This window comes from Zingiber officinale, chromosome 9B (genome assembly GCF_018446385.1).
Source record: "Zingiber officinale cultivar Zhangliang chromosome 9B, Zo_v1.1, whole genome shotgun sequence".
NCBI classification, from domain to species: domain Eukaryota; kingdom Viridiplantae; phylum Streptophyta; class Magnoliopsida; order Zingiberales; family Zingiberaceae; genus Zingiber; species Zingiber officinale.
Window position 1 is genome coordinate 32,155,406 of NC_056003.1, and position 15,277 is coordinate 32,170,682.

Consider the following 15,277-nt stretch of genomic DNA (forward strand, 5'->3'; position numbering starts at 1 on the left):
GATTTGGAGGCGGGTACTTTTGACTTATTGTCTTTGATATGCTTAGTAATTAAATTAACAAGATGCATTAATTGTGTTTCTTACTTGTTTCGGTTAATCACTGCCCAATACATGCTACCTGTTGATTGATTGTTTGTTTACATCTTGTATGGATATGTACCTGATTCCACATGCTCATGGGTAGTGATATAACCATATTTTACCATGTCAGGACCTAGGTTTGATACCTTATATGATCAGATACCTTGATATGATTCATTCTCTTTGGTGCACATTATGATATGTCCAGAGATTGGTTTAGTATATTACCATGTTTAGTGACATGCACCATTCGCATGATTGCATGCTGAGTGATTGATTGCTCCTTTATTGTCGAGCACTTTGCCAGTTTCATCACTGTTCGGTGCTCCGTTGTGACGCTCATGGGTAGCGGGACACAACGTGGTAGCACGTCAGTTTGGCTCTTCCGGTGCTCCGTTGGTCCGCTCATGGGTAGTGTGACGCGTGTAGCGTTAGAGATCCCTCCCGTCACAACAGTCGGAGTTGAGAGCATCGCTCCCCATTTATGATTTGGGGTAGAGTACGTGTGTACTCGACAGCATCCCGTACACTCGATCACTCATCAGGAGTAGTGTTGCTGCACGTTGTCATGACCCTACCCACTCGGTCCCACCGTTGTTGTGAGTCGGCTGAGGCGTCGGGTGACCATGACATTGGCATCATACGCATGATGCATTTATTGTTGTGTTTGTATTTGTTGCACTTATATGCTGCACATTGCTTGGATACCTTGATTGACATGCATACAGGTCTTCTATACCTTTCGGACTGTTTGTCCTTTTACCGGGTCCTGGTTAGTACAGATTCTCTCCTGTCTTCTTCGGTTTGTAGTTACCTTTATCTTTATCAGGAGACTGTACGCATGATTAGTGCTAGGTGTTATTTCTTTACTTTGCATATCAATTGTACCTGCTGAGTGTTGGACTCACCCCGCCTCCATTGTTGATATTTTCAGGTTGATGCTGTCAGGAGAGAGTTCCAGTTGTTGGTCCCTGCAGACCTCGAGGATGTGATTGGTTTTCGTTTGGTTTCCTTTCTGTTCTAGACTGTTTGCACTTGTTATGTTCTGGATTTATTTGCTTATGGACATGATATAGATTTTATTATATCGATGGATTTGGATTTGGTTTTTATTCTACTACATGCCTGCCTGGACGGCAGAAGAGGTGAGTTCGTCGGATTTGAGTTTTACGAGTGTAGTGGAGTAGGGTGGATTTGAGTCGAGTATTATTATTTTTGTTTAATTATTAACTGCGTGGTTGTGACAGCCAGAGGTGAATAGATTATATATAACTGCGTGGTGATGTTTTATTTATTGTTATTATTCCAGCCGCCTGTGCCGGGTATTTTCTTTTTCCTCTTCTTTGTGGAGACGAGCCTCTTCTCTGTGACCTAGGCGTGAGGTATCAGAGCGCAGTTTTACGATCTTTTGTTTCGTATTTTGGATTTTCGGAATTTATCTGATACCAATTTATTTGGTATCAAAGCGGGTTATGATACCTGCTTTTGGTGTTCTGGAGATTTATCGGATACCGGTTGTTGGTATTCTGGATATTTGGGTTAGCCAGGTTTGCGAGTCAAACTGGGCATTATCGGATTTTCGATATGGTGATGTTTCGGATTTCCGTTTCGGATTTATTTGGATTTCCGGCGATATGTACGTTCGGAATTTTGAGATCAGAAGTTGGGGACTGGACAGCGACGGAACATCTCCAGACGGCATATAGGTATGATGTTTAATTTTATAGTTTATGACAGGTATTAGCATTCTTTATTTAGTACTTGTCTGGATGTTGTAGCACATATTACATGTGATGGGTTATCCATTGAGCATGATTGACCTTAATAGATATCAAGGATTATTATCTCTAGTGATTTTCTTATCATAGCATCAGTAGTTTTATCTTCTGTTACTACTAGTAGGAGATGGGGGCACATACCAGTCTCTGTTATTGTTAGTTGGGTAGTGGATGACACTTACCTATTCCTGTTGACTTAGTCAGTTGAGTTTTTATACTCATATCTTTTGGATATTAGGGTACCCGATACGATGAAAATTGTTTATTGGGGAGTTACCATGTTTGATCATTGTTGAGAATGGTTTGAGGTTGAGGGATATTGTGAGATCAGATATTTTGATGTGTTGATTTCTAATGATTTAAGAGAGTAAATGTTATGTGGTTGTTGATGATCTTTTAGGGGATAACTATTTTGATGATCTTTTATTTGGGTTGTCATTGATGGTGATATAGTGAGTATCATGTATGGTGTTCACAGGTTGATGTTTATAGTTGATGATCAGATTATAAATTGGAAGCTAGAGAGTTTATGTGCCTATGAGATTTTTGATTTTAATAAATCTGGTTAATTGTGGTTAGTTAACAGGATGATAAAATTGATATTTGTTTCATCTGATATTGAACTATGTGGATAAATAATGATTTGATGTTTTGAATGCTAACTTACCCTCATGGAGAGTAGAGACTTATTCATCTGATATTAGTGGGCTGATATTTTTGAGGATAAAAAAAAAATGAGGGTGTCTCGATGATATTGAATTCTAGTTTTTTCTTTTGGGTCGTACACATTTATTCATATGATATTATGTGGATTGACATTCTCTAGTTTGAGATGATGTATTAGTGTTGAATTGACCCATGAACTGATTTAGTTATTTGATAATGTAGTATACCATTTGATCGTGGTTTGATATACCTTAGTTGCTTGCGGAGGATTAAGGTATTCTTGATTAGTTAGTAGATGAATGATTTAGTTTTGTTGGTTGATCAGTAGAGGATTGTCATACTCTATTTTTGGAGGTTTGAACTTTTAGGTTGTTTGTGCTTAGTTATATATCTAGTGCACATTTGAGTACATGCTTTGTACTGACGTGGAAAGGACGGATTCAGCCGTATATCATTGTCGGTTTGGATAGTTTATAGCGGATCGATGTATCCTATTCCATGAAGACTTTGACCATGGACTGTATATATCTGGTGGGATAACTTAGAGGGTGCATTGGGGTATATGGCCCCGCTGATGTAAGGAAGTGTAGAGCTAATTGCTTAACACTTATGGGATACACTCGTTACTAGTGTATACTGGAAGAGTACATTTGGATTTATGATGATAAAATCTTCCCATTAGATATAGTCTTGGTAGCATATGACATTGACTTGCAATGTTATACCAGGGTGTGTATACCTTTCTTGTCCAATACTAGTTCCTTTGAACTTAGAGCAGGGTTGTTACTGGATGATTAGGCTACTTTATTTTGGGTTACTTTTGAGTGATGTATTCATGCTTGATACATATGCATGAATCTTGTTTAGATGTACCCGTAATCCATGAGTGTTGGTAGCATAAGGTTGGTCTCTTTGATTGAGCTGGTATGCTCATTTTACATGTCTATGTTGCATGTAATTTTGATTGTTATGTGTTGTAAGAGTCTTGTGGAAGACTGTCGATTTGCAAATAGTATATGTATCCATGTTCTGATATGGTTTGTAGGTTTCTTATGGATCATAGCTATGTAGTTCGGTGTATGTATCGGGAGGTATTATTGAAGATGTCTTGTTGATTAAATCCGAGATGTAGTATAAGTACATCGGTGGTGTTTTGATGGAGGCATTTTGTCGATTTAATCTGAGTTGTGATATGTACATATGTGTTTGGTGTGGTATTTGAGGTATCTTTTTGATTATGTTTGATTTGTGAGCGCACCTGGATTTAGTATGCTTTATTGGAAGTATATGTTGGTTATACTCTTGACATAGGTGTATATATGTCATATGAGTGTTGTTCGAGGTGTATTGTTGATTTTACCTATGTTGATTTTGTACACGGGTTCGGTATGCATTGTTGGAGGTATCAAGATGATTTATACCTATGTTGTGAGTATGTTTGGTGTATATTAATTGGAGGAATATGTCGATCATACATATGTTGTGTGAGCATGTGTGCTAGGTATATATTGGTAGCAGCATGATGATTCTACTTATATTGAATGCAGAATGTGGAGTGACTGCATTATGTCATTTGTTGAATTAACCCATCAATTAATTTTCCTATCAGTGGATGACCCACTAGGATGCTGATAGAGTTGATGATGGATTTGATTAGTTACTAGGTTGTTATAGCCTAGGCTAACCACAGTGAATTGTGGTAGGGAGATCTTGTACAGCCTTTAGCTGGATAGTTAGGTGCCTTGGGGTACTTATGTATTATTTTGTGGTGGAGCGTTGCTCCCACATATCGCGGATTGCTGGTAGCGGAGCATTGCTCCTATATTTATTGCAGATACATATTTCAGATTATTTGTGGTGGAGTGTTGCTCCCACATATTGAGGATTTCTTGTGGTAGAGCGTTACTCCCACATATGTGGTGTTTCCTGTGATGGAGCGTTGCTCTCACCCTGGAGGATTTATTCTTTGGTGATTTATGTTATTGATGATCAGATTTTTCGATTTATTATTGGATATCTTATGGATAGGAATGTCTGTGATACGGACATTATGTGTATTGGTTTTTGCCATATAGGCTTACAGTGCCTTAGATGTTTTCAGGGACTCGATGATCCTAGTATGTCGATGATGTTTGGATAGGTGTCCATTATCTTTGTGGACGATGTTGTGATCTATTACGGATCCGAGGTGAGTCACGTACACTACCTTTGCATAGATCTAGAGATGATTCGACAAGAACATCTATATGTGATTATCAGTAGTGCTGGTTTGGATTGTCTTTTGTTATGATGTTTGGGACACACGGTCACCAGTAGGAGTGTACCGTGGTTCCACAGGAGGTACAGGTTGTTACCGTTGGAAGCAGCCGAAATCAGTGTAGGAGATCCGCAGCCTTTTGTGACTCGCAGGATATTACAGACCTTTCGTCGAGGGTTGCTTCCGCATAGCTATGCTACTTTCACGCGTGACCAAGAAAGGCATGAAGTTTACTTGGACTGAGGATTGCAAGACCAGCTTCTAGGAGTTGAAGCGGAGACTAGTGTCGGCTTTGATTTTTTGGTTTTTACCTTCGGAAGAGGACGAATTTGTCCTCTACACCGACGCGTCTCTACAGGGTATGAGTGCTGTTCTGAGGTAGAGTATTTTTATATGCTTCTCGATAGTTGAGGGAGCCTGAGAAGAAAATACTCAGTTCATGATCTGGAGTTGGCCGCTGTTATTTTTGCCCTGAAGATTTGGCGGCAGTACCTGTATGATATTACATTGAGATTCTCACTGACCATTGGAGTCTCAAATATCTGTTCACTCAGAAGGAACTTAATCTTCGACACAGGACATAGATGGAGTTCCTGAAGGATTATGATTGTACCATTAGCTATCACCGGGGAAAAGCTAATGTGGTTGCCGATGCACTTAGCTAGAGGTCCAGAGGGACTTTAGCTTGCCACCGAGTTGTGGTCATAGATTTGATTCAGGATTTCTCTGAGTTAGACATTGAGGAGCAGGGACAGACAGAGCAGGGTATTCTTGTTACGATGGTTGCTCAGTCGTCGATCAGGAAGAGAATCCGAGAGACCTCATGGAGCTCAACGTGAGGCAAAGTGGTCCCTATTATCAGCAGAGGATGTCAGAGGCATAAGACTGCCAGAAGTGTTATGCTGACCGGAGTCGGAGACCCTTAGAGTTCTCCATTTGCGACCAGGTATTTCTACGAGTTTCACCCACGAAAGGGGTGAAGAGATTGGCCTCAGAGGTAAGCTAGCTCCGCGATAAATTGGACCTTTCCAGATCTCGGAAAGGATTGGAGCAGAAGCTTATCGGTTGGCACTATTGCCGTCCTTGGCAGGCGTTCACGCCGTATTTCACGTATCTATGCTGAGGAGATACGTACCCGATTTGATACATGTGTTGATAGATAATCTCAGTTCTCCTTTCAGCCTGACGTCACCTATGAGGAGGTTCCGGTATGGATTCTAGACCGGAAAGAGCGTCAGATGCGGAACAAGACTATCCGGCTGGTTAAAGTCGGATGACAGCATCATTCAGACGAGGAGGCTACTTGGGAGCTCGAGGATACGATCCGAGCTCGATATCCCCATCTTTTTACTTGAGGTATGTGATTTATTTACCGTTCAGCATTTATACTCTATATATGTTGTTGGTAATTGCTGATGGTAGATAACGAAATTTGGGGACCAAATTTTTATAAGTGGGGAGAATGTAAAATACCGGAAATAGGCGAATATGAATAAGGGAATTTTTCGGAATTTTTGGACATTTTTCGGGAATTTTTCGGAGCTTGTACGGACGAGTTCACGGGAATAAAAACGGGGCCCCGAGAAAGCCTGTTTGGGCTACCCATTTAAGAGAGGAAAAGATTTATTTATTTATCTCTTTTTCCTTTTCTTATTTATTATCTTATTTTCCCTTTATTTCCTCTCATCCTCGCCGATTCTCTCATCCTCGCCGAAAACTTCTCTCTTCTTCTCTCGCGCTCGACGCCGGCCCTAACCGCCGGCCGACGGTTTCTTCTTCCCGAGCGCCGGCAGCCGGTTCATAGCCGAGCCTTTCCTCCCGACGCCTCCCCATGCCCTAGCCTTTCTCCCTCTCCGCAGCCGAGTGACGCTGGTCTCTCCGTTGTGCCCTAGCCGAAGTCGACGGCCACGGTTCCATCTCTCTCTGGCGGCCATTTTGTTGTTGTCTTTGCTATGCCCTAGCGCCGGCAGCCGACCATAGTGCCCTAGCCTTCCTTCTGCCACAGCCGCCACAGGGAGCAGTGAAGCCGCCTTTCCTCTTCTTCCTTTCCAAGCGCCGGTGACGTGCGAGCACAACCGAGCAGAGCCTTCACATTTCTCTAGCGCCATCCTCCTTCCCTCTGTGCTGCCGAGCCGACTCTTCCTCTGTTTCCCTCGCTGTGGAGATTCCGGTGCCACCGCCGCCGACGACCGAATCTCTCTGCCGACGCCACTGCTCTCTCTGGACCGGAGTAGCCTGTGCCCTAGTTATTTTCCCCTTGCCACGGCTACTGTCGCCGCAGATCAGCAGGCACACTCCAGCAACGTTGGTGTTCTCTCGTGCCCTAAATCCTCAGTTCTCTATTCCAGTGAGTTACTGGATGAAGGTAAGGATCAGGTTGCAATTTTAGTGTGCACTTGTATTTGATTGGGTAGTTGATGCATTCGTAGTGTGATTTTTGGATTCGATTGTTGGAAGGCACCTAGTTGGTTCCGGATATCACAGCATTAATAGTTGTTGCTGACCCTGCTTAATTCCGACCAGCAGCACCCCATTGTTCCAGAAATCAATAAGGCTGAGAAATAAGGTAAGGTGTAGGACATTTGATATATGTTATGAATCATGGTTTTGATTCAATTATTTCAGATAGTGTCTGTGTTAAAGGAATTAGGGTTTTACCCAAATTTTAGGGTTAGAGGTTGTATTTAGCTATTTATGTGAAATGTAGCTAAATAAAAAGATTTATTGTTTGACACAGGACTTTGACGCGAGACGAGTATCTCGGAGTCAGACTTGGACCTTTTCGATTTGGAGGCGGGTACTTTTGACTTATTGTCTTTGATATGCTTAGTAATTAAATTAACAAGATGCATTAATTGTGTTTCTTACTTGTTTCGGTTAATCACTGCCCAATACATGCTACCTGTTGATTGATTGTTTGTTTACATCTTGTATGGATATGTACCTGATTCCACATGCTCATGGGTAGTGATATAACCATATTTTACCATGTCAGGACCTAGGTTTGATACCTTATATGATCAGATACCTTGATATGATTCATTCGCTTTGGTGCACATTATGATATGTCCAGAGATTGGTTTAGTATATTACCATGTTTAGTGACATGCACCATTCGCATGATTGCATGCTGAGTGATTGATTGCTCCTTTATTGTCGAGCACTTTGCCAGTTTCGGTGCTCCGTTGTGGCGCTCATGGGTAGCGGGACACAACGTGGTAGCACGTCGTTTGGCTCTTCCGGTGCCGTTGGTCCGCCATGGGTAGTGTGACACTGTAGCACGTTAGAGATCCCTCCCGTACCGGGAGGAGCATTGCGCTCCCCATTTATGATTTGGGGTAGAGTACGTATGTACTCCGACAGATCCCGTACACTCGATCACTCATCGTGAGTAGTGTTCTTGAGTGCACGGTTGTCACCCTACCCACTCGGTCCCACCGTTGTTGTGAGTCGGCTGACGTCCGGGGTGACCATGACATTGGCATCATATGCATGATGCATTTATTGTTGTGTTTGTATTTGTTGCACTTATATGCCGCATTGCTTGGATACCTTGATTGACATGCATATGGTCTTCTATACCTTTCGGTCCTTTTACCGGGTCTGGTTAGTACAGATTCTCTCCTGTCTTCTTCGGTTTGTAGTTACCTTTATCTTTATCAGGAGACTGTACGCATGATTAGTGCTAGGTGTTATTTCTTTACTTTGCATATCACCCCGCCTCCATTGTTGATATTTTCAGGTTGATCTTGTCGGAGAGAGTTCCAGTTGTTGGTCCCTGCAGACCTCGAGGATGTGATTGGTTTTTCGTTTAGTTTCCTTCTCTGTTCTAGACTGTTTGCACTTGTTATGTTCTGGATTTATTTGCTTATGGACATGATATAGATTTTATTATATCGATGGATTTGGATTTGGTTTTTATTCTATTACATGACGGCAGAAGAGGTGAGTTCGTCGGATTTGAGTTTTCGAGTGTAGTGGAGTAGGGTGGATTTGAGTCGAGTATTATTTCTTTGTTTAATATATTTAACTGCGTGGTTGTGACAGCCAGAGGCTGAATAGATTATATTAACTGCGTGGTGATTGTTTTTATTTATTATTATTATTCCAGCCGCCTGTGGCTGAGGTATTTGTGAGATGTAGAAGTTTCAAATTTTCTGACAGGACTCCTCTGGGCGTGATAATTTAGTGGTATCGAGCCCAGTTTCGATCTTTTGTTTCGTATTTTGGATTTTGAATTTATTCGATACCAATTTATTTGGTATCAGCGGTTATGATACCTGCTTTTGGTGTTCTGGAGATTTATCGGATACCGGTTGTTGGTATTCTGGATATTTGGGTTAGCCAGGTTTGCGAGTCAAACTGGGCATTATCGGATTTTCGATATGGTGATGTTTCGGATTTCCGTTTCGGATTTATTTGGATTTCCGGCGATATGTACCATTTTGGGGACTGGACAGCGACGGAACATCTCCAGACGGCATATAGGTATGATGTTTAATTTTATAGTTTATGACAGGTATTAGCATTCTTTATTTAGTACTTGTCTGGATGTTGTAGCACATATTACATGTGATGGGTTATCCATTGAGCATGATTGACCTTAATAGATATCAAGGATTATTATCTCTAGTGATTTTCTTATCATAGCATCAGTAGTTTTATCTTCTGTTACTACTAGTAGGAGATGGGGGCACATACCAGTCTCTGTTATTGTTAGTTGGGTAGTGGATGACACTTACCTATTCCTGTTGACTTAGTCAGTTGAGTTTTTATACTCATATCTTTTGGATATTAGGGTACCCGATACGATGAAAATTGTTTATTGGGGAGTTACCATGTTTGATCATTGTTGAGAATGGTTTGAGGTTGAGGGATATTGTGAGATCAGATATTTTGATGTGTTGATTTCTAATGATTTAAGAGAGTAAATGTTATGTGGTTGTTGATGATCTTTTAGGGGATAACTATTTTGATGATCTTTTATTTGGGTTGTCATTGATGGTGATATAGTGAGTATCATGTATGGTGTTCACAGGTTGATGTTTATAGTTGATGATCAGATTATAAATTGGAAGCTAGAGAGTTTATGTGCCTATGAGATTTATGATTTTAATAAATCTGGTTAATTGTGGTTAGTTAACAGGATGATAAAATTGATATTTGTTTCATCTGATATTGAACTATGTGGATAAATAATGATTTGATGTTTTGAATGCTAACTTACCCTCATGAAGAGTAGAGACTTATTCATCTGATATTAGTGGGCTGATATTTTTGAGGATAAAAAAAAAAATGAGGGTGTCTCGATGATATTGAATTCTAGTTTTTTCTTTTGGGTCGTACACATTTATTCATATGATATTATGTGGATTGACATTCTCTAGTTTGAGATGATGTATTAGTGTTGAATTGACCCATGAACTGATTTAGTTATTTGATAATGTAGTATACCATTTGATCGTGGTTTGATATACCTTAGTTGCTTGTGGAGGATTAAGGTATTCTTGATTAGTTAGTAGATGAATGATTTAGTTTTGTTGGTTGATCAGTAGAGGATTGTCATACTCTATTTTTGGAGGTTTGAACTTTTAGGTTGTTTGTGCTTAGTTATATATCTAGAGCACATTTGAGTACATGCTTTGTACTGACGTGGAAAGGACGGATTCAGCCGTATATCATTGTCGGTTTGGATAGTTTATAGCGGATCGATGTATCCTATTCCATGAAGACTTTGACCATGGACTGTATATATCTGGTGGGATAACTTAGAGGGTGCATTGGGGTATATGGCCCCGCTGATGTAAGGAAGTGTAGAGCTAATTGCTTAACACTTATGGGATACACTCGTTACTAGTGTATACTGGAAGAGTACATTTGGATTTATGATGATAAAATCTTCCCATTAGATATAGTCTTGGTAGCATATGACATTGACTTGCAATGTTATACCAGGGTGTGTATACCTTTCTTGTCCGATACTAGTTCCTTTGAACTTAGAGCAGGGTTGTTACTGGATGATTAGGCTACTTTATTTTGGGTTACTTTTGAGTGATGTATTCATGCTTGATACATATGCATGAATCTTGTTTAGATGTACCCGTAATCCATGAGTGTTGGTAGCATAAGGTTGGTCTCTTTGATTGAGCTGGTATGCTCATTTTACATGTCTATGTTGCATGTAATTTTGATTGTTATGTGTTGTAAGAGTCTTGTGGAAGACTGTCGATTTGCAAATAGTATATGTATCCATGTTCTGATATGGTTTGTAGGTTTCTTATGGATCATAGCTATGTAGTTCGGTGTATGTATCGGGAGGTATTATTGAAGATGTCTTGTTGATTAAATCCGAGATGTAGTATAAGTACATCGGTGGTGTTTTGATGGAGGCATTTTGTCGATTTAATCTGAGTTGTGATATGTACATATGTGTTTGGTGTGGTATTTGAGGTATCTTTTTGATTATGTTTGATTTGTGAGCGCACCTGGATTTAGTATGCTTTATTGGAAGTATATGTTGGTTATACTCTTGACATAGGTGTATATATGTCATATGAGTGTTGTTCGAGGTGTATTGTTGATTTTACCTATGTTGATTTTGTACACGGGTTCGGTATGCATTGTTGGAGGTATCAAGATGATTTATACCTATGTTGTGAGTATGTTTGGTGTATATTAATTGGAGGAATATGTCGATCATACATATGTTGTGTGAGCATGTGTGCTAGGTATATATTGGTAGCAGCATGATGATTTTACTTATGCTGAATGCAGAATGTGGAGTGACTGCATTATGTCATTTGTTGGATTAACCCATCAATTAATTTTCCTATCAGTGGATGACCCACTAGGATGCTGATAGAGTTGATGATGGATTTGATTAGTTACTAGGTAGTTATAGCCTAGGCTAACCACATGAATTGTGGTAGGAGATCTTGTACAGCCTTTAGCTGGATAGTTAGGTGCCTTGGGGTACTTATGTATTATTTTGTGGTGGAGCGTTGCTCCCACATATCGCGGATTGCTGGTAGCGGAGCATTGCTCCTATATTTATTGCAGATACATATTTCAGATTATTTGTGGTGGAGTGTTGCTCCCACATATTGAGGATTTCTTGTGGTAGAGCGTTACTCCCACATATGTGGTGTTTCCTGTGATGGAGCGTTGCTCTCACCCTGGAGGATTTATTCTTTGGTGATTTATGTTATTGATGATCAGATTTTTCGATTTATTATTGGATATCTTATGGATAGGAATGTCTGTGATACGGACATTATGTGTATTGGTTTTTGCCATATAGGCTTACAGTGCCTTAGATGTTTTCAGGGACTCGATGATCCTAGTATGTCGATGATGTTTGGATAGGTGTCCATTATCTTTGTGGACGATGTTGTGATCTATTACGGATCCGAGGTGAGTCACGTACACTACCTTTGCATAGATCTAGAGATGATTCGACAAGAACATCTATATGTGATTATCAGTAGTGCTGGTTTGGATTGTCTTTTGTTATGATGTTTGGGACACACGGTCACCAGTAGGAGTGTACCGTGGTTCCACAGGAGGTACAGGTTGTTACCGTTGGAAGCAGCCGAAATCAGTGTAGGAGATCCGCAGCCTTTTGTGACTCGCAGGATATTACAGACCTTTCGTCGAGGGTTGCTTCCGCATAGCTATGCTACTTTCACGCGTGACCAAGAAAGGCGTGAAGTTTACTTGGACTGAGGATTGCAAGACCAGCTTCTAGGAGTTGAAGCGGAGACTAGTGTCGGCTTTGATTTTTTGGTTTTTACCTTCGGAAGAGGACGAATTTGTCCTCTACACCGACGCGTCTCTACAGGGTATGAGTGCTGTTCTGGTGCAGCACGGTAGAGTATTTTTATATGTTTCTCGATAGTTGAGGGAGCCTGAGAAGAAAATACTCAGTTCATGATCTGGAGTTGGCCGCTGTTATTTTTGCCCTGAAGATTTGGCGGCAGTACCTGTATGATATTACATTGAGATTCTCACTGACCATTGGAGTCTCAAATATCTGTTCACTCAGAAGGAACTTAATCTTCGACACAGGACATAGATGGAGTTCCTGAAGGATTATGATTGTACCATTAGCTATCACCGGGGAAAAGCTAATGTGGTTGCCGATGCACTTAGCTAGAGGTCCAGAGGGACTTTAGCTTGCCACCGAGTTGTGGTCATAGATTTGATTCAGGATTTCTCTGAGTTAGACATTGAGGAGCAGGGACAGACAGAGCAGGGTATTCTTGTTACGATGGTTGCTCAGTCGTCGATCAGGAAGAGAATCCGAGAGACCTCATGGAGCTCAACGTGAGGCAAAGTGGTCCCTATTATCAGCAGAGGATGTCAGAGGCATAAGACTGCCAGAAGTGTTATGCTGACCGGAGTCGGAGACCCTTAGAGTTCTCCATTTGCGACCAGGTATTTCTACGAGTTTCACCCACGAAAGGGGTGAAGAGATTGGCCTCAGAGGTAAGCTAGCTCCGCGATAAATTGGACCTTTCCAGATCTCGGAAAGGATTGGAGCAGAAGCTTATCGGTTGGCACTATTGCCGTCCTTGGCAGGCGTTCACGCCGTATTTCACGTATCTATGCTGAGGAGATACGTACCCGATTTGATACATGTGTTGATAGATAATCTCAGTTCTCCTTTCAGCCTGACGTCACCTATGAGGAGGTTCCGGTATGGATTCTAGACCGGAAAGAGCGTCAGATGCGGAACAAGACTATCCGGCTGGTTAAAGTCGGATGACAGCATCATTCAGACGAGGAGGCTACTTGGGAGCTCGAGGATACGATCCGAGCTCGATATCCCCATCTTTTTTTTTTTTTTTTACTTGAGGTATGTGATTTCTTTACCGTTCAGCATTTATACTCTATATCTGTTGTTAGTAATTGCTGATGGTAGATAACGAAATTTGGGGACCAAATTTTTATAAGTGGGGGAGAATGTAAAATACCGGAAATAGTCGAATATGAATAAGGGAATTTTTCGGAATTTTTGGACATTTTTCGGGAATTTTTCGGAGCTTGTACGGACGAGTTCACGGAAATAAAAACGGGACCCCGAGAAAGCCTGTTTGGGCTACCCATTTAAGAGAGGAAAAGATTTATTTATTTATCTCTTTTTCCTTTTCTTATTTCTTATCTTATTTTCCTTTATTTCCTCTGATCCTCGCCGATTCTCTCTTCCTCGCCGAAAACTCCTCTCTTCTTCTCTCGCGCTCGACGCCGGCCCTAACCGCCGGCCGACGGTTTCTTCTTCCCGAGCGCCGGTAGCCGGTTCATAGCCGAGCCATTCCTCCCGACGCCTCCCCATGCCCTAGCCTTTCTCCCTCTCCGCAGCCGAGTGACGCTGGTCTCTCCGTTGTGCCCTAGCCGAAGTCGACGGCCACGGTTCCATCTCTCTCTGGCGGCCATTTTGTTGTTGTCTTTGCTATGCCCTAGCGCGGCAGCCGACCATAGTGCCCTAGCCTTCCTTCTGCCACAGCCGCCACAGGGAGCAGTGAAGCCGCCTTTCCTCTTCTTCCTTTCCAAGCGCCGGTGACGTGCGAGCACAACCGAGCAGAGCCTTCACATTTCTCTAGCGCCATCCTCCTTCCCTCTGTGCCGCCGACGGCCGAATCTCTCTGCCGACGCCACTGCTCTCTCTGGACCGGAGTAGCCTGTGCCCTAGTTATTTTCCCCTTGCCACGGCTACTGCCGCCGCAGATCAGCAGGCACACTCCAGCAACGTTGGTGTTCTCTCGTGCCCTAAATCCTCAGTTCTCTATTCCAGTGAGTTACTGGATGAAGGTAAGGATCAGGTTGCAATTTTAGTGTGCACTTGTATTTGATTGGGTAGTTGATGCATTCGTAGTGTGATTTTTGGATTCGATTGTTGGAAGGCACCTAGTTGGTTCCGGATATCACAGCATTAATAGTTGTTGCTGACCCTGCTTAATTCCGACCAGCAGCACCCCATTGTTCCAGAAATCAATAAGGCTGAGAAATAAGGTAAGGTGTAGGACATTTGATATATGTTATGAATCATGGTTTTGATTCAATTATTTCAGATAGTGTTTGTGTTAAAGGAATTAGGGTTTTACCCAAATTTTAGGGTTAGAGGTTGTATTTAGCTATTTATGTGAAATGTAGCTAAATAAAAAGATTTATTGTTTGACACAGGACTTTGACGCGAGACGAGTATCTCGGAGTCAGACTTGGACCTTTTCGATTTGGAGGCGGGTACTTTTGACTTATTGTCTTTGATATGCTTAGTAATTAAATTAACAAGATGCATTAATTGTGTTTCTTACTTGTTTCGGTTAATCACTGCCCAATACATGCTACCTGTTGATTGATTGTTTGTTTACATCTTGTATGGATATGTACCTGATTCCACATGCTCATGGGTAGTGATATAACCATATTTTACCATGTCAGGACCTAGGTTTGATACCTTATATGATCAGATACCTTGATATGATTCATTCGCTTT

At 41.5% G+C, this 15,277-nt stretch overlaps 2 long non-coding RNA genes across 2 annotated transcripts; both read left to right on the plus strand.

The window, feature by feature from the left end:
- The first annotated feature begins 6,511 nt into the window (after positions 1-6,511).
- LOC122025488 lies at positions 6,512-7,566 on the plus strand. The gene is made up of 3 exons (XR_006123733.1): positions 6,512-7,147; positions 7,240-7,348; positions 7,520-7,566. It is a non-coding gene; the product is annotated as an uncharacterized LOC122025488 (long non-coding RNA).
- A 6,859-nt stretch (positions 7,567-14,425) lies between these two features.
- Positions 14,426-15,011, plus strand: LOC122025689. Its single transcript, XR_006123808.1, has 3 exons — positions 14,426-14,592; positions 14,685-14,793; positions 14,965-15,011. It is a non-coding gene; the product is annotated as an uncharacterized LOC122025689 (long non-coding RNA).
- The last annotated feature ends 266 nt before the right edge of the window (positions 15,012-15,277 follow it).